Genomic DNA, 25,291 nt, shown 5'->3' with positions numbered 1-25,291 from the left:
GCTTTTTGCTCACCCTGCTGTTCCAAAGCTTTTCCTGTCCCACGCTAGGGCCATCTCCTCCGTAGGAGAGCCAGTGTCCGACAGCCCCTTTAGGCATCAGACCTGCAAGGCAATAAAGGCAGGTGGGCAGGGGTGATGCCAGGTGCACAAAAGGATGCAGGACTCAGGAGGATGGGATAAAAATAAAAATGCACAGATCTGTGTATACTAATTTACCTATGCTTTGAATGTGTGTCTATAGGAGTCTGTCTCCTCAAGACACTCGCAGTTGTAAGCAAGGATGCAAGGGAGGGGAAAGAAGAGCATCCGTGCACGCACGCACTCATAGTCCGCCGTCGCTTTTTTCAAAGAACTCAAAGCGGCTTACATCATTCTCCTCCTGCTGCTTGCAATCTTATCCTCACCACCACAACAACCCAGTGAGGATGGAGAGTCTGTGACTGGCCCAAAGGCCCCCTCCGTTGGCTGCATGGCTGAGTGGGCACTATTTTATTTATTTGGAATTTTTGTATGCCGTCCCATTCGCGTAAGCCGCGGGATGGCTTCCATCATAATAAATAAACGACATAGAAATAATACATATAAAATCCGGATTCCCCCTGATTGCAGAAGTTAAAACCAATAAAAATATTAACAATTATTAAAATATTGTCAAAATAAAAAGGTCTTGGCCGGGAGCTGAAAAACAAATAACGATGGCGCCAGGCGGACTTCTCTGGGGAGCACATTCCATAGGTGGGGTGCCACCGCAGAGAAGGCCCTCCTCTGGGTACTCACCCTCCTAATATCTTTCACGGAGGGTTCCCGGAGAAGGGCCTCTGCCGCCGATCTCAGGGGGCGGGAGGGCAAATACGGATTGGCTGAGAACCCGGATTGGCTGAGTCCCGGTCCTGTGCTCTTAATCACCACATTGGCATTTGATTTTAGCTTGGAAAACTCAGGCAGAAAGATGCCAGGGGAGTGGGACAGAAGGCGGAGACACCAGTGGGAGCAGAAGGCCTATGAATCCGGGGGGGGGGGGGGCATGGGCAGGAGGGACCACCAGTGCCCCATGCCTGTGTTTCCGCAAGTGCTCCTGGACAGCAGGGCGGTGGGGCAGAGGGCCTCCCAGTGACACACATCTCCAGAGGAAGGGTTCTGGGTCCTCGCTTAGGGGGCTGCCCCTAAGACTGCTCAGACAGCAGACGAGGCGGCCAAGCGGACCCAGCCCCAGTGAGGCACAGTCCCCTGGCGAGCTCCCCTCACGGCACCCCCTGAAATTAGCGGGAGGTACCGGAAATCAGGTCCGTGCATGGTTTTGTGCGGCTTGCGGGGAGAACTTGCCAGTGGATTGCGTCGGCTAGTTAGCGAAACGGGCTGGGGTGCCAGTGGGGCCTTCCACGTGGGGCCCGTGAAGGCACCTTCCTTGCACCGCACGCCTTCCCTTCCTTATGACTGCGATCTCACATTTGCCTGAGCTGTGGAGAACTATGAGCCAACAGTGTCTGCAGCATCCAGGCGTTAGGAGGTGTTGCCCCACACGGACAGGTGAGCACCCCATCTGAGACCCCCACTAACTCCTCCAAAGCCACTGTGCCCCCTCCTCCTCTCCATCCCAAGGGGCCCAGATTCCACCCTTCAGCCTGGCAGTTGTACCTGGCATCAGGTGTACGAGCAGCATCCCCAGGAAGAGATCCGGGTCATTATGGCTCTGTGTGAGCCCTGTTCATCCGCTGGGAGAGACAATGATCGCCGATTCACCCCCCGTGTCCCAGTGGGAGTCATTATTTACTGCATTACAGTTTTATAGCACCGAGTAAATAAATAGCATCAGGCGTCTTCCTCAAAATGAATTGTGTTCAGACACTGCAGCTGTTCCTTTAACTCCGGCAAATGCTCTTAATAGGCACGCTATAAAAGATCGGGGGTGGGTGTTGAGGGAGGGGAGGGACACGTTAATCCTAATATAGATGTGATCAAACAAGGCAGCTGGAACAGCGGCAGCTCCGCAGGAGCCCATGTTCCACGTGTGAGCCTGTGTCACTGTCATGCCTCTCGCACCCCAGCCGGATGGTGTAACCTTCCAACCGCACAGCGCCCGGGCTTTGATCATTCTTGGCAGCTGCCACTTGGTAGGTGCTTATTTAGATCATTTCTTAGCTGGGTGTACCTTTGAAACCTGCACTGCCAGAGGCCTTGGGGCATTGCTATGGGAAAGAAAGAAGAAAGAAAGAAAGAAGCAGGCCATGCTTGCCTCTGCCCAAGGTACCTGTTTCGCTGCAAAAACAATGCACATTCCAGCCAAATAACGCTTCCTATTGCACAAAGGAGGGGTGTCCCCGTATTCCCACAGCACCTCTTCAGGTGCAGTTTTGTGACAAGTGGTCTTGAGTTCTGTCTGTGGAAACTGAAGAAATTCAAGTGAGAACTGTTTATGATTTTTATCCCTGTATGGTGCACCTTCCAATATGGAATCCAGGGTACAAAGTGGTGCCTCAATCCAACCTGCTGTTCCTTGATCTAAGCCAGCCTAACTGCCTATTCCAATAGGGTCACAGAGCGGATTTCTGGTACTCACAAATGCAATTAGGATAAAGCATCAGGAAAACAGCTACTAATTATTCAAAATTCAAAAGCAATGGTGGCTTTTCAGAGGTTGGAGTGTGTGGTTTTGAGGCTATGCATCAACCTAGGGAGGACCCGAGCAACCTTGGAATTGAGTGGGTGGGATAAGAAGGGGTTAAGCTTCGTGGAGAAGACTCATCTCAGGCCCCCTGCTAGGTCACCAAGTGCTGGTTCAAAACAGATCAAGTTCTCCTTTCTTAAAATGTCTTTCTCAAAGCGGGATGTAGTGATGGAAATTTGGCAAACTTCCGAATGGAGAGGAGCTCCATAGTTGCGCTGTCTGGAGTTTTCAATGCTGCCACCACTAAATACAGGCTTTAAAATGTCATAACAAATGAAGAGTTGCCAATCTTTTCCCAACCCCACACTCCACAACGCACACACACGCACACACTGAAAAAATCACACGTCAAGAGAGATTCATTCAGTGTGCCTCAACCATGCGAAAGCAAATAATTAAACACTGGAGTGCTTTAATTTTGTCTGACGCGTAGGACATGGCAGGTAGGCACCCTGTAGAGAGCTGAGGAAGAGTGGTGGTGACATTCCTAGACGTTAGTGATAAGAAGGAACCTAAACTTTAATCTTTAGTATGCAAGCAAGCACTCCTGTAAATCCAAAATTTATATGCCAGAGTATTCTTTACTTTCAAAAGATTCAACCAAGGTTCCATTTAGATGCCAGGAAGCACTTCCTGGCAGTTAGGACCCCCAGGGCATGGAATGGGCTTCCACGGGAGGGGGTTGAGGCCCCATCGGTGAGGGTGTTCAAGGATAGGCTGGACATGCACATGGTGGGCATGTCATGAGTGGCTGGAGCTGGGGGTCAGATTAGATGGCCCGGGAGGCCCCTTCTGACTCACTCTGTTTCTATATTTCTATGTTTCTAACCAACTGGTCCTCTCCGAGTTTCTTCCGTCAACCCATGTCCAAGCTCATGACAACCATCCAAGCTGCATGGAGGCAGAGGTTAAATGTCAGCAGCCTCACAAAGCCCTGACAGTGTTTCTGTGTCTGTGGAAACCCACACATGATACGAACAATTCTGTGGCTTCTATGTTAAATAATGACATGCCTCCAGAGAAGCATTCGAGTCTTTCCATGAACATACTGGTGCTACTGTGTTAAACAGATCTCCATAATTATCCATACAGTGTAAGTGGGACAGAAAGCAGCTAGTCAGTGATGGGGTGTGTGCATTTGATGTAGTGCAGTTGGGGGTTTCACAGCGTATAAAGGCCTGGATGACAAAGCCATTGAGACTGACCGGGAGACACCCGATGGTGGAGGAAACGTACAGGGGCACCCGGTGATTACTAGAGCTGAGCTCCTCCTGGGAACTTGGGCTTCTAGTTCTCATGTGCCAGACTCACCACGGCACAGACAGATGAGGACATGGCCAGGAACACTTCTGGCCAACTCCACTTGATGAGGAGATACCAACCCTACATTTTCCACATGGACTTAGCAACTTCTCTAACTTTATGGACTAAGAATAATAAAATACGGTCTCACAGGGCACTTTGTAAGACAAGTACAGCCAGCAAGGATATTAAGGAGTACCATTTGATGGAAAAGTGATGTTGAAAGACATTAACAGCACAACAATATACAGATCTAATCCACTGTAACACCTTTTAGATTCAAGGCAACTTTTTTCCAAGCCGCCTAAATCAGTCTGCCAACCAACTCTGCGCTGGATTCCTTTTCTCCCTAAATCATAATGAAAAGTGCTTTACAGTGCTCCTCACTCTCAAAGTTCTTGCCCCAATTTAAAGGGAAATTGTGAGAACAGCTCCACACAGAAGCTTGCTTTTACTACTAACACCCATGTACCATATTAAGACAATGAGAACACACAGACAGCAGTTCCATGTGACTGACCCACAACTTAATTTACATCTGTGTTTAATTTCATTGATTTGTGTCTCCTAAAGGTGCTTGGCACTTACAAAAACATAGAAACAGAGCGAGTCAGAAGGGGTCTCCCGGGCCATCTAGTCTGACCCCCGGCTCCAACCGATAACGAATCTTTCAAAGAAGTCACAAAAGTTCTCTCCATAATCACAACTTCACTGTCTAACAGGCTAGATAAATTATCCTTGTATTAGAGAAGGAACATGAAACTAGTGAAAATGGGTGAAAATGGGCAAACTGGTGAAGTCACGGCAAAGGGACACAGGAAGCGGGGACTTCCCAGCTGACTGGTTTCCTCTTGGCCACTGTGAAAGCCAGTTCTCTGTGCAATGTCCCCCCCACCCCAGATTTGATGAGCCCTCAACAGTGTTTGGAAACCTTGCAAACTTAGTTGGGCTTGCTCTTGAGAACAGCAGCAAAGGAAATGTTTCTCACAATTATGTTGTCTTGCTTTAATCAGATCCTTCCTGCCTCTACCAAAAGGTAAGATAACATTTTACATTCACATCACTTTTTAGGGGAAAGAATGCTGCCAGCTGCCCAGTGCTTTTGTGAAGCACAAAGGTATGCATTCTTATCAGCTCACATTGGAAGTTTTACAACTTTCTAAAATAAATCTACGCTCATTGTTCATTGCAGGTGGGGAGAAAGAACAGCCCCTCTATCTTCTCTCCCAAATTATTTCACCTCATTTCTAATTCTCCTTTGCACGCAATTAACATTTCAAGGCTATTTTTTCCCTAATTCAACACAGAAAACTCATCACATTCTGTTTTCTCTTCCATTTTTGTCCTTGAACTAAAAGGCATCAACTTTACACAGCAGAAGAAGAAGCTGTGAGTGAGAGGGAGACTGGGATTAATAAATTTGACATCAAAGCTAAATATCCATTAAGGTTTCACAAGCTATTATTTCCCGTCTAGGGACCTGCAGTCTTCAGTTAACCAAAGTTTTCTTAAGGTTTACCAATATCAGCCGAGTGTCCTGAGTGACACTCCAGCTTCCTACCTGGGAGACGCCATTTGCATATCATCAGATAATCATGAGCCACAAGCCACACTTCCTGTGAATGCTAAAACTATGGAATGTCTAAGATGAATGGATGATATATAAATAACCACATGGACCCCAAGGCTGCCTGTGCTGAGGAAAAGAGCAGGATAATTGGCCCTGGTTCTTTCCACCGTTTATTCTATTAAGGAATGTAGCAAATCGCTCCCTCTTCACGGGACGCCATTCAGAAGGCAGGATATGAATTCAAGGCGGTATCTTCTCATGTACAGAATCACACCAAGAGCACCTCTATTCCCTGGACTGGTCCGCACTTGATATGCAAAGCGGTTCCAGACTTGCAAGCATAATGAGGAGGAAAGCTCCTGTTCTTAAGTCTGCCAGGAAGCCCATGTGAAGATGCCTTTGGAGAGAAAATCAACGGCAAGGCAGCTGGCCCAGGACCATCTCCAGAGGGGGGCAAGGCGGGCGCAGCCCCACCGTGCTCTTGTCCTCCCAGCGCAGGCAGAACGCAGGAAAGTGCCGACGCGGCACGTGAGGAAGCTCGATGGTGTGCCCGCCACCCCACCAGGCCGCTGGAGCCCCCTGCCACGCCTGGGCAGGCGCTAGCCCCTTTCCAGTAATGCGCAGAGTCCTGATGGGATTGCGTCTTGATCCCACCTGGCCCTGGCAAGGCTGGGCACTGCTGACAGTGCCATGCAAGGAGGGCAGGATGGAAGGATGCGCACTTTCTCAGGGCGAAGGTGCCTGTTGCAGAGGCCTTCGCTCAGCTCTGCAGCGGGCTTTGTCTCCTTTTATTACTGGCAGGCGAGAGTGGAGTCAAGGGGACGAGGCCGGCTCCTCACAAGAGGAAAAAGGGCAGGAGGTGAACTCAGTGCGATGATTTCATACTGCATGTTCACGTGTGTGCACAAATACACCCCCTTCCCAAATGCTTTTATTGATCGATGGATCGACTGTTTGACTGATTGTCTATACCGTCCAATACAACACATGAAATACAGTAGAATACCACTGGTTGGAACTGATGGATTTACTGGTGTGTGTGGATCAATGCTCTAGCATCGTCACAACAGTGTGAAGATCCACCTGATGAAGAGGGTTCTGGACTGTGAAATCTGACACCAGCTGAAATTAGTTAGCCTTTAAGATGCCATTATTGTTGATTTCACAGTGAGTGATGTCTGGAGGACGCCTTGGGTTTGTCCAAGCCTGGCTAATATTTTGAAGTTCACTGAAAACTTGAGCTACAAGCTCCAGTCAACATTCTATGCAGCCCAACTAGAGTAGGAATATCCTTACAGTGCCTTAGCTCACTCTGAAATCTACTCTGCAAGATAGTCTTTGTCCATTATTTATTTTATTTATTTAAAATATTTCTATGCCGCCCCATTCACAAAGAGCCTCGGGGCGGCTTACAAAACAGACATAATACACACAATTAACTTTAAAAACTTGGAGACACCTCGGCACAATATAAAACCCAATAAATAGTCCAATTAACAATTAAAATAACTTTTAAATAAAAAGGTCTTGGCCTAGCGCCGAAACACAAATAACGACGGCGCCAGGCGGACCTCTCTGGGGAGCGCATTCCATAGACTGGACGCCACCACAGAGAAAGCCCTCCTCCGGGTACTCACCCGCCTAATATCTTTCACGGAGGGCTCTCGGAGAAGGGCCTCCTCCACTGATCTCAAGGGGCGGGAGGGCATATACGGACACAAGCGCTCCTTTAGATAACCAGGACCCAAGCCGTTGAGGGCTTTATAGGTGATAACCAACACCTTGAATTGGGCCCGGACTTCAATGGGAAGCCAGTGGAGCTGACGGAGGACTGGGGTTATATGAGAACAACGCCCAGTCCCCATCAGCAACCTGGCAGTTCTGTTTTGCACCAATTGAAGTATCTGGACCATCTTCAAGGGTAGCCCCATGTAGAGCGCATTACAGAAGTCTAATTGGGAAGTTACCAATGCATGTGTCACTGTTGCCAGGCAATCGTTCTCCAGGTAGGGATGCAACTGATGGATCAGCCGAAGCTGAAGGAAAGCGCTCCTCGCCACCGTCGTCACCTGAGCTTCTAATGACAGCTCTGGGTAGAGGAGCACTCCCAAGCTGCGAACCCTGTCCCTAAGAGGGAGTGCAACCCCATTCAGGACAAGGTCCAGGTCCCCCACCCCAAAGCCCAACCCACCTACCAACAGGACCTCCGTCTTGTCTGGATTGAGCTTCAGTTTATTGGCCCTCATCCAGCCCATTACCTCGGCCAGGCACCGGTTCAGCACAGCCACTGCCTCACCTGGATTGGTTGAAAACAAGAGGTAGAGCTGGGTATCATCAGCATACTGATGATTCCGCAGCCCACACCTCCTGATGACCTCTCCCAGCAGTTTCATGTAGATGTTGAATAGCAAGGGGGACAAAACGGACCCCTGCGAAACTCCATGGCATAGCTGCCATGGCGCAGAGCCATAGTCCCCCAGCACCACCTTCTGGAATCGGCCATTGAGATAGGAGTGGAAGCACTGCAAAGCAGTGCCTCCAACCCCCAATCCCGCAAGCCTGTCCAGAAGGATACCATGGTTGATGGTATCGAAAGCCGCTGAGAGGTCGAGAAGGACCAACAGGGACACACTCCCCCTGTCTCTCTCCCTGCATAGGTCATCATACAGGGCGACCAAGGCAGATTCAGAAGCATACCCGGGTCTGAAGCCAGACTGAAATGGGTCCAGATAATCAGTTTCATCCAAGAGTGCTTGGAGTTGTCCCGCCACCACCCGCTCTAACACCTTGCCCAAAAACGGGATGTTGGCCACCGGTCTATAATTGGCGGCCATTTCTGGATCCAGGGATGCCTTCTTTAGGATTGGCCGGACTACCGCCTCCTTTAAAGGGGCAGGTACCCGGCTGTCCCTTAGAGAGGTGTTGACAACCTCCAGGATCCAGGTCCTTATCCCGTCCTAGGCTTTCTTAAGTAGCCATGATGGGCAAGGGTCCAGTAAGCAGGTGGTGGGACGTGCTTGTCCAAGCACCTTGTCCATATCATCAGGCCACAACAACAGATTGTTGTGTTGCTGGACCAGACAGCAACATTGGCACCTCCCCAGAAGGTTCTGATTCACTAGTTGAGTCCAGCTCGTGACAAATCTGAGTGATTTTCTCCTTGAAATGCTTGGCGAAGTCGTTACAGCGGGCCGTCGAGAGTGGCACAAAATCTTTCTTGGGGCCTGGGTGAACCAGCCCCTGTACCACCCGAAAGAGCTCCGCTGGACAGCATTGTGAGGAGGCAATGGAAGCAGAGAAGAATTTCTTCTTCGCCTCCCTCACCGCCACAGCATAGGCCCGATAGGGGGCTCTTAAGTGTGTTCAGTCAGATTCATCCCGTGATTTCCTCCACCTATGCTCTAGACATCTCCCAACCCGTTTCATCGCCTGTAGTTCAGGTGTATATCAGGGGGATGAATGGGCTCTGCCAGGTGGGAGAGGACGCTTAGGAGTGATCATGTCAATAGCTCTGGTCATTTCCCCATTCCATAGTTCAACCAGGGCATCGACAGGAGCACCAGCCTTATCAACCAGGAAATCCCCCAAGCCTTCAGGAATCCATCTGGATCCATCCTGCTCTGGGGGTGGACCAACACAATTGTGTCCGCACCCTTACAGAGGGAAAGGCCGCTCTCGAGCTCAAACCTCACGAGGAAGTGATCTGACCATGACAAGGGTGTCAGACACAAGTTCCTCACTCTCAGATCCCCCTCTTCCTGTCCCATTGAGAAAACCAGGTCCAGAGTGTGCCTACATTCATGGGTCGGGCCAATGACATGTTGAGGCGTAGTGGTGAAGAGCATGGGACTGGGACTCAGACGATCTGGGTTCGAGTCCCCGCTCGGCCATGGAGCCAACTGGGTGACTTTGGGCCAGTCACGGACTCTCAGCCCAGCCTACCTCACAGGGTTGTTGTTGTGGGGATGAGATGGAGGAGGAGATATAAGCTGCCTTGAGCCCTTTGTAGGAAAAAGGCAGGATATAAATCGAAAAAAATAAAAAAAAAATGAAGTCCTGAGCCGCCCTGGTCAGACCAGTCTCGGCATGGAGATTGAAGTCCCCCAGGACCAACATCCTGGGAGTCCTCAACACCAGGTCCAAGACGATCTCCATCAGCTCAGGCAGGGAGTCTGTTGGGCAGAAGGGTGCACGGTACACCAACAGGATCTCCAGTTTGTCTCGGTCGTCCAACACCAAGTAGAGGCACTTGGTGGCACCCAAGTAGAGGCACCCAGCCTCGAGAGGACAGGAAGCCACGTGAGGGAAATAGAGGCTCGGTAAACCAAAGTGACCGCCCATCCCCTCCCCTCCAGGTGCGGTCGGGGCTGGATCAGATACCCGGGCAGACACAGTTGAGAGAGGGAGACATCCCCCCTCTCTCCCGCCCAGGTCTCTGTAATGCAAGCCACGTTGGCCCCCTCATCCACAATCAGGTCATGGATGAGGGATGATTTATTATGGACTGACCTGGCATTAAGCAACAGCACCAACAGGCCTAGGGGGGGTTGACAGGCCTACCTGGAACCCTCAGGTTGGGGGAATAACCAGAAAGAGGAACAGGTGTTAACCATCAGTCCCTCTTTCTTCTACGCGGACACGTTAGACCCCCCAACGCCATAACGTCCATTGCCTGTGACCACCCCAATGGCAGCGCCCACGTGCTGCCCAGGCAACCCCATATTCGAAGCCGAAGATGACTCTATTAAAATAAACTAAAAACACATTAAAACCACTTAAAAACACCCCACAACCCCCCAACCTGATTTAGCAATCCCACCCACCGGCCAACAACAAAGTCCCTGGCCAGGCCAACCCCTGCATGGCCCCCAAACGGCTCCCAAACGGCGACGACCGCCCTTTGGCCGTCACTCTTTGGTTGCCGGCCCCGGCCATGTCTGGCGAGATAAGCTGGCGGCTCGTCCCCGCACCCCGCCCCCAATCCGGCATGGCTCTCACCCAGCGCCAGAGGGGCGAGGAAGCAAGGGCAGCCACATGGCACTCGCCGGCCGGCAAGATGGTGTCCTCCTCCGGCAGCAGTGTCGACCGGCCTGGCATCCTCCGGCCCCGGTGGATCCAGCGATGGCCGCGGGCTGCGGCATCAGCTGTCCCCCGGGGTCCGGTGGAGCGCCCCACAATGTTCCCCAGCTCGACGGCGGCAGCAGATGGTCAGAGGGAAAGGGAGGGGCCCAGTTCCGCTTCTGGCCCGGCCGCGTCCAGCGAGATAAGCCAGGGGCTCGTCCCCGTGCACCGCCCCCAATCCGGCCTTGTTGTGTATTTTCTTGCCAGCCAGATGTCATTGGAAGCTCAAAGAGGCAACGGTCACCATGGTTGTTTGCCTGGCACTTGGTACATTGCCTCTGAAAACGTAGGTCATGGTGACCTGTGACAGCCTAAAGCAGAAGTTGGAAATCTCTTCAAAAGTTTTGGACAGGCACTCCTATCGGTCTCAGGTGGCACAACCAACAGCCAGGGGTTCTAGGGATTTAGTCCAAAACATCTGGATGGTCCCAGGTTGTTTTATCTGGGCTTAGAACCATGATAGCCCCTGCTTACTACTATCTACATGATCAAGAGGTATGCAAGGAGATTATTTCTGTTGGAAATGTGGCAATACCCCTTGCTCAAGAACTGTTGTGCAACCTACAGCATTTGGGGGCCCCCCTCAGTCAGGGTTTTCATGGTTTAGCCTCAGTCCAAAAGTTCAAGGTGGTTCCTCCAAAAACTGGCCATATAGCAAGGCGGACCCTGAGGCCAACTGAGGACCTCACCTCAGCCTGTTAGTCCAAGCCCATTCTCACTTGGCCAATGCCTTTCTCCGGCGTACTAGAGGCAGGGCTGACATTGCATGCGCTCAGCTAAACACAAGTGGCTTGAACGGAGAAGGTGCAGTGAATGACCTTTGAGGGGAATCAGTCCTCACAAAAGAAACCCTGAGATGCTGTTCTACTGTTAGGGATGCTCCCTCCCTTTCAAACTCAAATGTGTTGCTGCTAGTCATGAAGTTGTGTCTGACCCATTGCGACCCCATGGACAACATTCCTCCAGGCCCCCCTGTCTTCTACCATCCCCCAGAGTCCACTCATGCCGACAGCTTCAGTGACGCCATCCAGCCACCTCATTCTCTGCCGCCCCCTCCTTCTTTTGCCATCTACTGTTCCCAGCATTAGGCTCTTCTCCAGAGAGTCCTTCCTTCTCATCAGGTGGCCAAAGTATTTGAGCATCATCTTCAGGATCTGGCCTTCTAAAGAGCAGTCAGGGTTGATCTCCTCTAGGACTGACCGGTTTGATCGCCTTGCGGTCCAAGGGACTCGCAGGAGTCTCCTCCAGCACCACAATTCAAAGGCCTCAATCCTTCGGCGCTCAGCCCTCCTTATGGTCCAGCTTTCATAGCCATACATTGCAATTGGGAAAACCATAGCCTTGACTATACGCACTTTTGTTGGCAGGGTGATTTCTCTGCTTTTTAGTGTGCTGTCTAGATTTGCCATAGCTTCCCTCCCCAGGAGCAAGTGTCTTTTAATTTCTTGGCTGCAGTCCACATCTGCGGTGATCTTGGAGCCCAGGAAAATAAAATCTGTCTCTACCTCCATTTCTTCCCCATCTATTTGCCAGGAAGTGATAGGACCAGATGCCATAATCTTAGTTTTCTTAATGTTCAGTTTCAAGCCAACTTTTGCGCTCTCCTCCTTCACCCATATCAAGAGGCTCTTTAGTTCCTCTTCACTTTCTGCCATGAGAGTGGTATCATCTGCATATCCGAGGTTGTTGATATTTCTCCTTGCAGTCTTAATTCCAACTGGTGATTCATCCAGTCCCACCTTTCTCATGATGTGCTCTGCATACAAGTTAAATAGGCAGGGCGACAGTATACAGCCTTGCCGAACTCCTTTTTCAATTTTGAACCAATCCGTGTCCAGTTCTCACTGTTGTTTCTTGACCCGCATATAGGTTTCTCAAGAGACAAATAAGATGTAAACTCAATGTAAATCTCCATAATAAGGAAGATACAGTTGGCAAGTAACCCATTTAGCCCAACATCATGCAAGAAGCATTGTCGACACCAGAAGGTTTGGAATGAAGGTGCAGTAAGGAGGTCGGCTGTGATGCAGTTTGCCACCTGCCGGCGCCTGGCCTCCGGCAGTTGCCATTTAACAGCCTCACGTTGTATCTAAAGGTGCAGCCTAATGTCAAAGAACAATGCCGTTTCTGACCTTTCCAAAAGGAACATCATGCTCCCTGCTTTGTGTCAGAGATGTCCTGAAGGCACATGGAGAGCTCGCAGTGACAAATGTCACAGTTTGGCAGGGTGCAGAATCGGGAGAAAAGCACAGTTCCATTTTCCTTCTGAAAGAGGCACCGCACCTTGCCCTTCTTGGAGGAACGATGGGTGAAAAGTTCTTGAGGGACCCAGAGACACTGGCTATCGCCTCAGCATTAAGGTGAGCAACTTAATCCCATCTCCGCAACGTCAGTTCTAAAACTCGGTGCTCACCTGAACATCAGAGACTCTCCAAACCACCTGTCAGGATCTGGTTCACTGTGCAAGTGCCTGCGGGATTAGACCTGTTGGCCCTCGGAAGAAGAGCCTTCACAATCATGCAGCCCAGCTGGGAGGTTCGACAGGAGGCCGCAGCTGGGCCACAGCACCAGTGGCCTTTGTGGTGCCTACAAGGCGCGCCGGACCTTGCGACCAGCCTCGCCCTTCGTCATGCCATGGCTCCTGCTTCTGCCTGTCCCTTCAGCCTGTCCCTACTTTGCCAGGCACCTGGCTCCTTGTCCTCTCTGACATTACCATGTTCCTGGCCCTGCTTTGCCTTGCTGGATTTTGCCGTTGGTTCTACCCTGCCTTGTAGGTACCTGATTCTTGCTGGCTCCTGACCACACCTTCACTTCTAGACTCTGCCTTTGGATTTGCCAAGCCTTCTGACCCTCACTTGCTCCAGACTCTGCCTTCCTGGCTTTGTCTTCACCGCTGGCCTCTTTGCGTCGTGCCAAACTCTCCAGCCACCTCCATCATCCCCCGCCCTGATGCTCCAGCCCTACACATTGGCCACCCACACCCCTGCATCCTGCACCCGACACCATGGAACAGAAGGTGTATCACACTACACTGCCTCCAGGATACTTTGCTCTGGGGTGGCCAACATTTGGCCCTCTGGATATTTTGGCCAATGCCTCTCATAATCCACCACCATTGGCTACGGCAGGCTAGGGTTGATGGGAACTGTAGTCCCAAACAACTGGAGGGCCGCTGGTTAGTGAAGACAGCAGTGGGCCCTCTGCACCAGCCGGCAAACTAGAGTAAAGGGAAGCCACAATCCAGACCAACAGGCATCAAGGGAGCGAGAACTGCTTACTTCTGAGGGTTTAATGGATTCCTCTAGATAGGCAAACTAAGATTAAGGCTTACAAAAATTAGTAAAACACACCAGCCACACGTTAACTGGCTGCAGATTGTTCCAGCCCAGAATCCATACAAAACTGGCCCACGGCCAGAAGCTCAAGAATGCCTCCCTGCCGCTCCCAGGCCATCAGATGCCTCACACACGTAGCTCTCCATGCAGGATGTACATGGAAAGCACCAATCGTGGTGGGGAAGATGATCAATGGCTGCAAGTCGGTGGCTCGATGCTGCCTATATACACCAGTGGCTGGGGAACATGGGCAGGAGGGCGCCGTTGCCCCCACGGGCAGCTGTGTGGACCAAATGCTGGATGAGATGGACCCAGAAGGGCTCTTTGGTCCTCCTTCCCATTTCCCCCTTTCTCTTCTTCCTTCTCAGTATCATTATCGCTCAAGGACCGGATAAATCCTTTCTGGCAGGTGACGAAACAGCACGTGAGATACAGGAGACACGAGTGGACAAAAGCCGCCTGAGCAAAACCAGCGGTGGCCACCTCTGGGTTCAACGTGCTGCTTCACACGAGCCAAGCACACCAGTGGAGAAGGAGAGAGTGGCTTGCAAGGGAGGCACTCGGAAACCCCAGTGCACGGAGCGGGCTGTTCTCCCGGCACTTCGCAGGTGGCCTCGGACGGCACGGGGGCTGGCCCGCATTTTGCTCCGAGGGGCTGTGCTGGGAGCCCACGCCCCCTCCGCCTCTGGACGCCACACGCGTCTTGACAGGCCCACAGAGTCGCCACACGGGGCTCTCCGGCAGGGCGGTGCAAAGCCCCTTGGGGCCTGCCCAAGCCGCAGGGCCCCTTGCCAGAGTGGCTCACAGCGCGCCCTTCCGCGAGAGAGACCTCCGCCAAGCCTGCTGCAGGGCGCTGACCTGCCAGGTCGCATTAGGAACGCAGGACCACTGATGGGCTACGGCGGGCCAGCGTGCGCATGAAGGACGAGGCTCATGGGAAGGAAGAACATGCCCCTCACCCTTCCAGATGTGACAAGGGGTTTCGTTTTCCGGCAGGCAGTGGAGACAATCCCAAGGTGGGCCTCCCAGTCCTTCAATGCTCTGATTCCTCTCGTTTCCCCTTCATGAGACTCGTGTTAGCCGGCCTCCTGCTTTCAAAGGACACTCCCGTGCAGACGGGGAGGCAGCCGGGGAAGTGGCGAGGGGAGAGGGCCATGTTTGCCTTCAGAGGCCCCCAAACTCAGTGGAAAGATGAGGAAGATGAGGGGATTTCCCCCCACCCCGATTTAATCCGATCCATGTATATGGAGCTGGGGTGGGGGGGAGATCCACAGATCATGGGGTAAAACTCTCACCCCCCCCCATGCAGTTAATGACAGGGAAAGCTCCAGTTGGTGCTTTCATGGGAGCTTTAAAAAGTGCTAATCGTGCTGCGTAGCTTTTCAGTGAGAAGCCAACAGAGGAAAGAAGGCTGAACTCCCGCTGCTCCTGTACACCGGGGTTCTGACAAAAAGCATCCCTCCTTACGCCTTGCCATCAATCAATCAATCAATCAATCAATCAATCCATTCATTCATTTAGAGTATTTGTATGCCATCCCATCGCATACAATTCAATATGTCCTTGGGTGCTCAGACGCACATTTTCACCAATCATGAGTTAAAAAATGGCAGACAAGAACCACAACCCACCAGCCTTTTTTCTCCCCCCGCACATATGAGCCATTTTTGCTTTCCCCCTTCATTAGCATCTCTGTCCCAGATTCTCTTGTTCTTTGCCTTTCTGGATTGGAAGGGAACAGAATGGTCTTCCATTCTAGCATTAGGCTGAAGGTTTCAGTATTGTGTCGTGGAGTTAAATCCTGCATGCACGTGGCCATGCTAATGAGCTTCCGTTAAAGGGATAATGGTTTAATTGTGAATAATTCAGATTACAGAGCTCAGAAATTTTGGTTCATATGAAGGAGGCGTTATATAGTTCAACAAGACATCAAAGGAAGAAAGAGGGAAAATTCTAACACAGGAAATGGAAAATCAGTTGGCAAAAATGGAAAGGAAATTGCTCTCCTGATTGGTCAGAGTCGGGGGAGAGAGAGAGAATTTTGGAATATAAAAATTAAGGGAGAGTGGAAGAAAGCTTGAGAGGGAAAAGGTGTGTGCAGAAAAGGTCACAGTCCGAGAAGAAAAAGAGTGAGTGGCTACAGCAGGAGAACCAGCTGAGAGAGTTGGACCAAGGATAGAAACATAGAAACCGAGCGAGTCAGAAGGGGCCTCCCGGGCCATCCAGTCTGACCTCTTGGAAGAGATTGCTTCAAAGAAGCGACAGCATCTAGTTTGGAGAGCAACATCTGCTTATCTCTGTGTATTTCATTATTTAATAATAATTTATTATTTTCTCTCTGTGATTGTGTGTGTGTTGGGGGATGTTCGTGTGTGTGTGTGTATCCATCCAAATTTTAAAATCCACAGAGTTTTACAGCTGTTTCGGTGAAGGAAGCCAGAAAATTGAAAATGTCCATCTGGTGGAAAGGGTCACAGGAGGAAAAAAGCAAAACGGGGAAAATCCCACTATTTTGCTGCGTTTTTTTCTCCGTTACTCACAGAGCAGGCCTTGCAGTCTATAAAATGAGACCAGCATGTTATCAAAAAGTTAATGAGGCCACACTAAGAAACTGGAGGCCACGGAGGTACCGTTGCAGGTAATCAGGATATCATCCCAGACAAAACCTCAGTAAGGCACCGCCTTAAAAATGGACTGCCACAATACATAGAATTCAATGCCGAAAAGTGACATCAAAGCACTGTACCTAAGAAATGCAAACTCAAATCTTCAGAGCTACAGGCGTCTGGACACAATTGCCTATGACAGCGGAGTCGACTGCCCCAGTTACTTCAAGGCGAGGAAGATGGGCTTTTCACAAGCGCGGCCTCCTCCAAAGTGACAGTCCCAAACGGTTCTGACAGCCTGACTTTCCTCTGGCATGGAGCTGCTGGGGACTTGCCACGAAACTCGGGGCAAGGCATCGCAGACGTCCTTGGGTGACGGAGAAACGGACCTTAGATGGCGTCCCATGCCTGCTTCGGCTGGAGAGGGCTTTAGGGCTGCCTACTCCAAACAACTCTAATGAACGCCCTTGAGATCTCAATGTCAAGGGTAGGGGAGTGAGTCTTGCAAATCTAGAAAGGCTGCGGTGTCGCAGCACCGGGTGGGGGTACGGGATCAGCAGAGCATCCCTGCTTCACATGTTGGGTCAGTTGTAGCCCTAATCGGGGGAGACGGACGGGGAACAATTCCATTTAGGCAGTGCGAGAGAAAAGTTGCTCAAGGACTCTGCTTTATTTTTAAAAGCGGATGAAACTGTGTGCTATTCGAGGCTTAAGCTGCCCAAACAGAACACGGACCGATCTGGGAAAGAACTGAGAGGAGGCAGGTTTTAGCAGGCTCATTTGGAAAGAAAGGAGGGAGTTGGAAAAGATGGAGAGGACAGAGAGGTTGCAAATATTTGACGCTCATATGGCAACATTAAAATAATGAATAAAAGAGAGAGCGGGGAAGCAAGCGCTATCTGACATGGGCCAGGCCGCTTCCCACAGCATACTGCCTCCGCCAAACACCCTGTGTGAAGACGGGGCTTCTTGCCAGAGCACCCAGTCCGGCTGCAGAGCGGAGAATCTTTCTTCTTCCGCATTGTCTAGAAAGGCCCCGAGTGCAATCCTTCGAGTGGATTTTCTCCAAAGACCACTTTTCATTCAGTGCAGCCATCCCTTTTCCGTTGAACGTAAATGCGGAAAGAAATGAAGAAGAATGTGAGGCACAACTGGCGGCGTGTGATAAACAAAGAGCAGAAAATTTGCTTCTGAGCTAAGTGTGGCCTTTCCGCAGAGGTGAAGTGCAAGGAGACAGTTTCCCGCAACAAACTGTGCAAAACTTGGGTAAATTTCAAAACTTTCCCATTGTGTACCAGTGTGTTTTGATCTCTTTTGCTGTGATCGCCTCGCTGCCTGGCCCCTAACTAGACCCAGGCTTTCAGAAAGTGCTGCCAGCCACTTTCATCAGAATAAAAACCTAGCAGAAGGGTGAGATTCACCTGGAGCTCTGGAGACCTATTAGAGGAAAACCGGACCTGGCAATTATTTGGATCTTTTCTCTGCGCTCACAACATTTGGTGGTACTTCCAGAAAGCTTCAAAATGAGTTCTCATAATCACACTAATTATATTGACAAGAACATTCTCCCCATTTTAGCGGTAATTTCAGCACAACAAGCATATGGAAGATGCCCCAGAAATCGCGGCCAGACTAACAGGAGGAGTGATCCCTACCATGAAACGTGGGGCACCCCGTTTGGTTTAAATTGGCCAGTGGGTCAGCGCAGGCAGTCACCCTACCAGGAGAAGAAACGGAAAAGGAGGAGGGGGCGATTGGCTTTTTTAAAAAATCTGAGCGAGCGTTGTATGATTTTATTCTTCTTATTTTACTACCAGTGCTGCTGCTGCCGCCCTTCCTGACCAGAATTTTGCACGAAGCCCGAGGCTGTTCATCTCAGCAGCAACATCTTCATTTCCGGAACGGAGCTGAAGTTGTTACTCAATCACGCCCACCAAGAAGCGCCCAGGGACACCTCGGGGACTCCAACTGGCTTGCATCTGGGTTCACGCCCACCAACCACTCTTCCTAACGATTTGGAAAAGAGCGCAGTTGTTTCCAGATTTAATCATCAGCGTTTCTCGAGTCCCCATCGCACTGGTGATGATGCATTTGGCAGAATGACAGGGTCTAAATCCCCCTCTGACCCCCAAGAGCCCCATCTCCCCACACCAACAATGTGGTCAGCGCAAGCAGCACCTGTGTCCGTTCTTCCTAATTTGGGGCATGAGCCGTAACTGCATTTCTCAAGAGCCCCGTGAGTGCACGGATGTTTTCGCAGTGACTTCCATGTGCCAAGGAAGGGAAAGGAAGGCACTCGTTTATTTGCCGCCGCTACTGCGAGATCCAGGGGGAGTGAGTGAGTTGGAACTCGGCACCTTTTTCTGGCTCAAGAGACCATCTGAGGCAGTAAAGTACTATACTATCGGGCTGTAAAACTCAACCTCGGATTGGAGGCTTATCCCAAGGCGGAGAATTACGAACACCAGCAGTGTTTTGGAGCTCAGCTCCCGCTGCTCATTCCCATGGAGAAACTTCAAGCCCTCCTTGGGCCGATGCCGAGGCAGCAGGGAAGGCAGTGGGAATGGAAGCACAGTGGCCAATGGAGTGGGGGATCGGCAAGACGGCAGGGGAGGCCAAGAGTGGAAGCGGGGGCCGAGGCGGGGGGTAGCTTATGCGAGGGTGGGTGGGACGAGGCAGGGGATGGAGCTGCATGAGGGACACCGCGCGCCAGGCACCTCACAGGCCTGGCGTTGCGCACACTGACTCCAAGCAACGAGGCAGCTACTGGGCTGCTGCCAGACCCCACCTAATCAACCGGTCCTCCAAGGGCGCACTGCCCAAATAACTCCACAAGTATCCGTCACCACTGCCATGCTCCTGGTTGGGACGTGGGAGAGAGGCGAGGTGAGCCAGCCGAGAGAGAGAGAGAGAGAGAGAGAGAGAGAGAGCGAGAGCGAGAGCGAGAGCGAGAGCGAGAGCGAGAGAGAGAGAGAGAGAGAGAGAGAGAGAGAGAGAGAGAGAGAGAGTCATTTTTTGCATGCCAGGAATGAAGATTACCACAACCACAACAGAAATTCTTCTGGTGTTGTTCCCCTGCAGACTCTCATTCCGCAGCCACTCGTTGAAGGCAAGCCATTACGGAAACATAATAGAAGATGCTCTCCCATAGTCTAAAAGACATTGCTGAGACCCCGTTTCATTAGTTCTAAGTGCTGTTCTAGGAAGCAGCATTTAAGATGTAACGGTAGCCCTCTTGCATCTCGCCGTGCCATTTATTTCACACTATTTGCAGAGAGCAGAGACTCAAAAGCAATACAGGCATCCAAATGAGAAAAGTAAGTCTAAATCAGTGCCATTAAATGGTGCTCCTTGGCTTTTACAACGCCGAGCTTCCACTCGCAAGCGGCACAAATGCATTTAAAGGCTCATTTCACAAATGAAATCCGGGCGGCAGTGTGGCGGCCAGGATTCCTGCGGAAGCTGGAACTGCTTATTGGAAGTCACGTTTCCCACGAAAGTTGTGATTCACTGGGAAGGCCTCCCCATAACGACACGGGGCTCAGAGAAGCCTTCACTCTGGTCGGAAAGTTAAGGGGGAACGAGGGCTGGGACACGGCCCGTCAGAAAAAACCTTTGCAGGAATCCGTGCAAGAAAACAGGCGTGTGACTTAGTTCAGTGATTTATGTAGGAGTCTGCACAGGAGGAACTCTTGGTGAACTGTTTCTCCAAGAGAAAACCAGACGTACAGCGGAATTCCCTGCTAGTCTGAGCAATCTTAGGAAGCAAGCACCCAGCATACCTGTACTTTCCTGTGTTCCCACTCTTTTCCTCTGCATGAATGAAAGGAGTAAGGCAAAGGGGCATCTGATAAGCATGAAGAATGCATTTATTTAAATTACAAGCCCATTCCATCCCATAAGCAGAGATGACTTAGCGTTAACTACACATTTCTGTATGAGGTATCCCGTGGCAAATCTATTCCAAGCAGACGCTAAGTCTAATGTGAAAGTCTCGTTCAACTTCCTGTCTGAAACTGGCCATCCAAAATGGTCCCCAAAGCAGAGATGTCAAAACTACAGGCTCTGGATGTGACTGAGCAGACCAGTTTTCTTCTCAATGCAGAATGACCTTTTCCAGGAGAATTCCCAAAGCCAGGATCCCTATTTCCCTGGAGGTCATCTAATATTTATTTCAGTTGCCTTTTGGGTACATGGCGACAGATAAAATGAAGGACCAGTTGGGCAACACCTATATTAAACCCAACTAACATTCCAGAAATATATGCTGCTAAATATACACACATGAATGCCTTCTAAGAACGCACAGCCACTAAATGAGTTTTCGCAGAAGGCATCTTCATGTACAATGCATTTGAGAGCCAACACTTTTCATTTTACTTTTAGATCAATCAATATACCCACAATGGTCTTTGGTTTTGCTCCTGGGAAGAAAAGGGCAGGGTATGGGTGGAGGGGGACAATGATCCATAACAGGCACATGGTCCAAAGGCCAGCAGAAGGATCATCCTGTACCTAGTAAGGGGCATGAAGCACACCTTCCACCTTGTAAGGGGTCATAATCATAGTAATGGCACTGGAGGGCCAGAGAGGCGTGGTGGTTAAGACCACGGGACTGGGACTTCGGAGGTCCGGGTTCTGGCCCCTGCTCGGCCATGGAGCCAGCTGGGTGACTTTGGGCCAGTCACAGACTCTCAGCCCAGCCTACCTCACAGGGCTGTTGTTGTGAGGATAAAATGGAGAGGAGGAGAAACTTGCAGGCTGCTTTGGGTTCCTTGCAAGGGGAAGGAAGGTGAGCTATGAATACAATGTGTGAATGCAGCAAACCCGCACCGGTTTATATGCCTCTGCGGGGATTTGCTCCATGTCCACAAGAAATCCACTCTGCCTCAAAATCTTTAACTGATTACTGTTTTCATTCCTCAGCTTTAAACATGCGCTGCCGCACTATCTTTGCAACAAAAGCTAGCATGGTTTACCTCTGCTCTCAGATCTCCAAAACTGCACTTCACCTAATCAGCAATGCTACAGAAGGTCTTTGCAGCACGTTAGACTCTGAGCTTGTGGGTCGGGCCAGTGGGTAGACACTGCCTATGCTACTGAGAAATTCTAATCAATTAATGCATCCAAGGGGCTTTAAGAGGAGGTGAAAAATGTCAAAACACAATCACGGCGCACAGTTACAAACATCACACAGAGGACAGACATGCTTCGGGTCCCAGTGACATAAAGGACAGGTTTGCTACAGCAAATGCTTGAAGAGATGCGATCAATTAGCTATCCTTTCAAATGTGGAAACGGGGCTGCCTTTTCAAAGCTGCAGGGAAGCAAATTCAGTTCAACCTTAGGAAGAATTTCTGAACCCAAAAGAGATGCTCAGCAACAGATGATGTGCTGTGTTTGGTCACTGGAACCGGGCAACCAAAAGACACACACTCGCTGCTCGTGCTTGCCATTTCCCCTGTTCACCATTTCTTTATTTCTTTATTCTTTTGGCTTTTATATCCTATTCATTAGCACAGAGCACCCAGAAGCTGTTCACGATCTGTATCCTTCCTATCCAATTCGACCTGTCACAGAATGATGAGAGCAGTCTCTAATGGTCCATTGTGAAGGAAAGAGAGAAAAATGTTAGCAAATTGCCAACGTTCCAACTACTGCATCATTTGGTATTCCGTATAAAATTAATCTCCACCTTTCTTACTATTAAAACTGCCACGGTTCTCTTTATTTCTATTCACTTCTTAACAAAGGACGTCTGTTTCACTGAAGGCGGGAGACAGATCTGGGTTGCAGCTGGCTTGTATATTTTTACGTCTGTGGGACTGGCTATTACTGCAGAACCAGAGAATCACAGAATCACAGAACAGTAGAGTTGGAAGGGGTCGGGAGCAATCGGGGCCAGCTCCCTGCCCTGTGCAGGACTCCCAGTTAAACCATCCCTCTTGGATGGCTGTCCAGTTGCCTCCTGAATGCCTCCAGTATGGGAGAGCCCACCCCCGCCCCGCGCCATGGGTTCCACTGGCACAGCGCTCCCAACACCAGGCAGTCTCTCCTGATCTCCAGCTGGAATCCAGCTTCCTGTCACCTTGATCCTGTTCTTTCGGGTCCTGCGCTCTGGGAGGACTGAGAAGAGACGCTGGCCTCCCTCTTGGCGACAGCCTTGCAAGGGCTGGAAGAGTGCTAGTCCATCTCCCTTCGGCCCTCTCTTCTAGAGGCTAAGCAGTTCTTTCCACCTTCGCCCCTCGCAGGGCTTGCCTCCACTCCCTGGATCACCCTTGTTGGCCTCCTCTGAGCCCTTCCCAGCTTGCCTGCCCCTTTCTCACACTGTGGTCCACAGAGCTGGCCACACGACTCCAAATGAGGTCTGCTTAGTGCTGAGAAGAGGGGAACTAGCACTTCGTGGGATCTGGAAGAGACACTTCTGTTAATGCAGCATCATAACAGGCCAGCCATATCACACTAATTATGCCGTTTTTTGGCCAGACAATCTGAAACCAACCTAGAACTTGCCCAAGTGAGTCTTCAGCCTTGTCCTAGATTCGATTTTGACTGTGGCTGAATTCAGACCCTGGCGACAGTATCAAGACTGCCTTTTCCCCCTTTCCCACTGTAACGATTAACACCTCCTCTTATGAAGAATTCTGGAGAACTTGGAAGCTTGCTCACTATTTTGGGTTCGTCCTTCTGGAGGCGTTGCCCCGCTGCAGATACTGGAATCCACCACAGAGGCGTTAGTGTGAATGGCTAGAAGCTCTGTGTGTGGGTGTATTTACATCAGTCGAGAAAAAAAAAAAGTAATGTTTTCATTAGAAGAAGTTGTGAATAAAGCTGAAGTGCAATTTTTGAGAAGATCTTTTCACTGCCCATGAAACATGTCCCCTGCTTTACACTGATGAGGTTCAGGCTAAAAGCAAGAGAAATATTTCTGGCCGGTTACCCTTGCAGCCACAAACCCTACATGCAGATTTTCGGGATCAGAGCAAAGTCAGGTAAACTGATAAAATGTGCATCTGACATGGACCATAATGTGGTTTCCATGGCAAAAGGGTGGAAGAAACCCTGAGCTTAAATTCACCCAGCTCTCTCTGTGAACAAACACACACAGAGAGTTTTGCATGCATTGAATGCATCCTAGTTATTTTTTAAAAGGCAGAATCTTTCTTTTAATTTTAAGTGAAGTTTACTTTCTCAGAGCAACAGCGTGAGAATAAAACATTGTGCTAAAAACCTGCACCATTACAGTGCCAATATAATCACTGTGCTTCCTAAAAATCAGTTAAGTGGCACATGACAGAGGGAGGGTGTGCGTGTGTGTGTGTAGGTGGGCTACACAATCTAGTTTTGTGTAGCTGGTCTTTCAGCAAATGGTTTGCCACCTGCGAAATGGCAACTTCTGTATTACAATCAAACAGATTATGAACATTTGGTGCAACTCTAATTATAAGCCGATAAAACAACGGTTGATTGTTCATTACACCAGACTCAGCAAGCACAGCCCAGTTTCAGCTGTGACTTTGTGTTCCCACCAAACAGAGGGTACCTAGGTTCAGTCATGCAACACAAGTGTTCTCAAGAGAACAAAGCTAGACAGGGACACCAAAGCCATGGACCCAACCTGGACCTTCTCCTTGGCAGGTCCCATCCTGCACCCACAAGTAATTTCAGGAAGGAGCTGATGAGATGAACTCCCGTGGCCGCCTACGCCACTCGCTACTGCCTCCCCAGCAGGGATGGGACCCCCCCTCTTGCCACAGAGGCCCCCACCACCAAGGAGAGGAAGACGGGACCGTTCCCTATCGCGGTCTCTTCAGACAGTCTGTTCTTAGTACAGGGACAGGGAGATAGTCTCCACCTTTGCTCCCGGATTACTTATGTTTTATTGTACTATAGCCTTGTTCAGGAACTCGTGTCAACTGCCCAGAGCGCACCAGCTTTTGGGTGAAAGGAAATAAACCAAGCACTGTGTCTTGAGTTCAGATTGTCAGGCTGATGCAGGGACTGTCATGAATGCACCTACTTTCGTGGGCTGCTCTGAGACTTTTTGGCTAATGGGTGGGACATCAAGTGCAGTAAAATAATATGTGGTGTTCTGAGGTTTGGCTACAGGCAGCCTTACCATGCAAGCTGGAACAGGGCAAGGAATCCAAATGCGAGCACCACCGCTTCTTCCCTGTCAAATCTGGCAACCCAGAGTGGATAATATTGTGCTTTTGCCTTCCTCAATCTGTCTTATTACAATCAGCAGCGCAGAAGAGCTCCAGAAAGACACCAGATGCCTCCACAGCAGGTGTCCAAAGGCGACTGCATTTCACGTAACATGTTCAAGATACGGGGGGACGTCTGCCCTCAACTGGCACCAAAACTGGTCCCGATTTGATCTGCATCAACAAACCAGTCTGATGGACAGACCTCGCTGGATACTTGGATCAGGGCAAAGAACTTTTGGAAAGGTCTAGCCCGGCTTTTCTAAGCGGCCACACCCCAGGGGAGGACCCAGCGAACCCACGTTTCCGCTACAGACGAAGCCGCCCACTGCACATCGCCTTCTCCCAACAAAGAGGATCCCTCCGATAAAGAAAGGACAGCCTGAGCGCACATACATCTGCACACAAGATGTGCAGCCAGTGCAGGCCACAGATTCCCAAAGTGTACAGAAACATGGAAACAGAGCGAGTCAGAAGGGGCCTCC

The 25,291-nt window shown here is 50.4% G+C and overlaps 1 protein-coding gene across 4 annotated transcripts in view; it reads right to left on the bottom strand.

The window, feature by feature from the left end:
- EXOC4 (exocyst complex component 4) overlaps window positions 1–25,291 on the bottom strand; it is a 394,149-nt gene that overhangs the window by 145,980 nt on the left and 222,878 nt on the right. Inside the window, exon 11 of one of the 4 annotated variants that reach the window (XR_006414572.1) lies at window positions 14–102. The exons of the other annotated variants lie outside the window; for them this stretch is intronic. The gene's annotated coding sequence lies outside the window, so the exon portion shown is untranslated. The remainder of the gene's footprint in view (window positions 1–13; window positions 103–25,291) is intronic. 4 annotated transcript variants of the gene reach the window in all.

The sequence above is a fragment of the Varanus komodoensis genome, unplaced genomic scaffold (genome assembly GCF_004798865.1).
Source record: "Varanus komodoensis strain SLA01 unplaced genomic scaffold, ASM479886v1 scaffold1, whole genome shotgun sequence".
NCBI lineage: Eukaryota > Metazoa > Chordata > Lepidosauria > Squamata > Varanidae > Varanus > Varanus komodoensis.
This window is presented reverse-complemented; position numbering and strand designations above follow the sequence as displayed.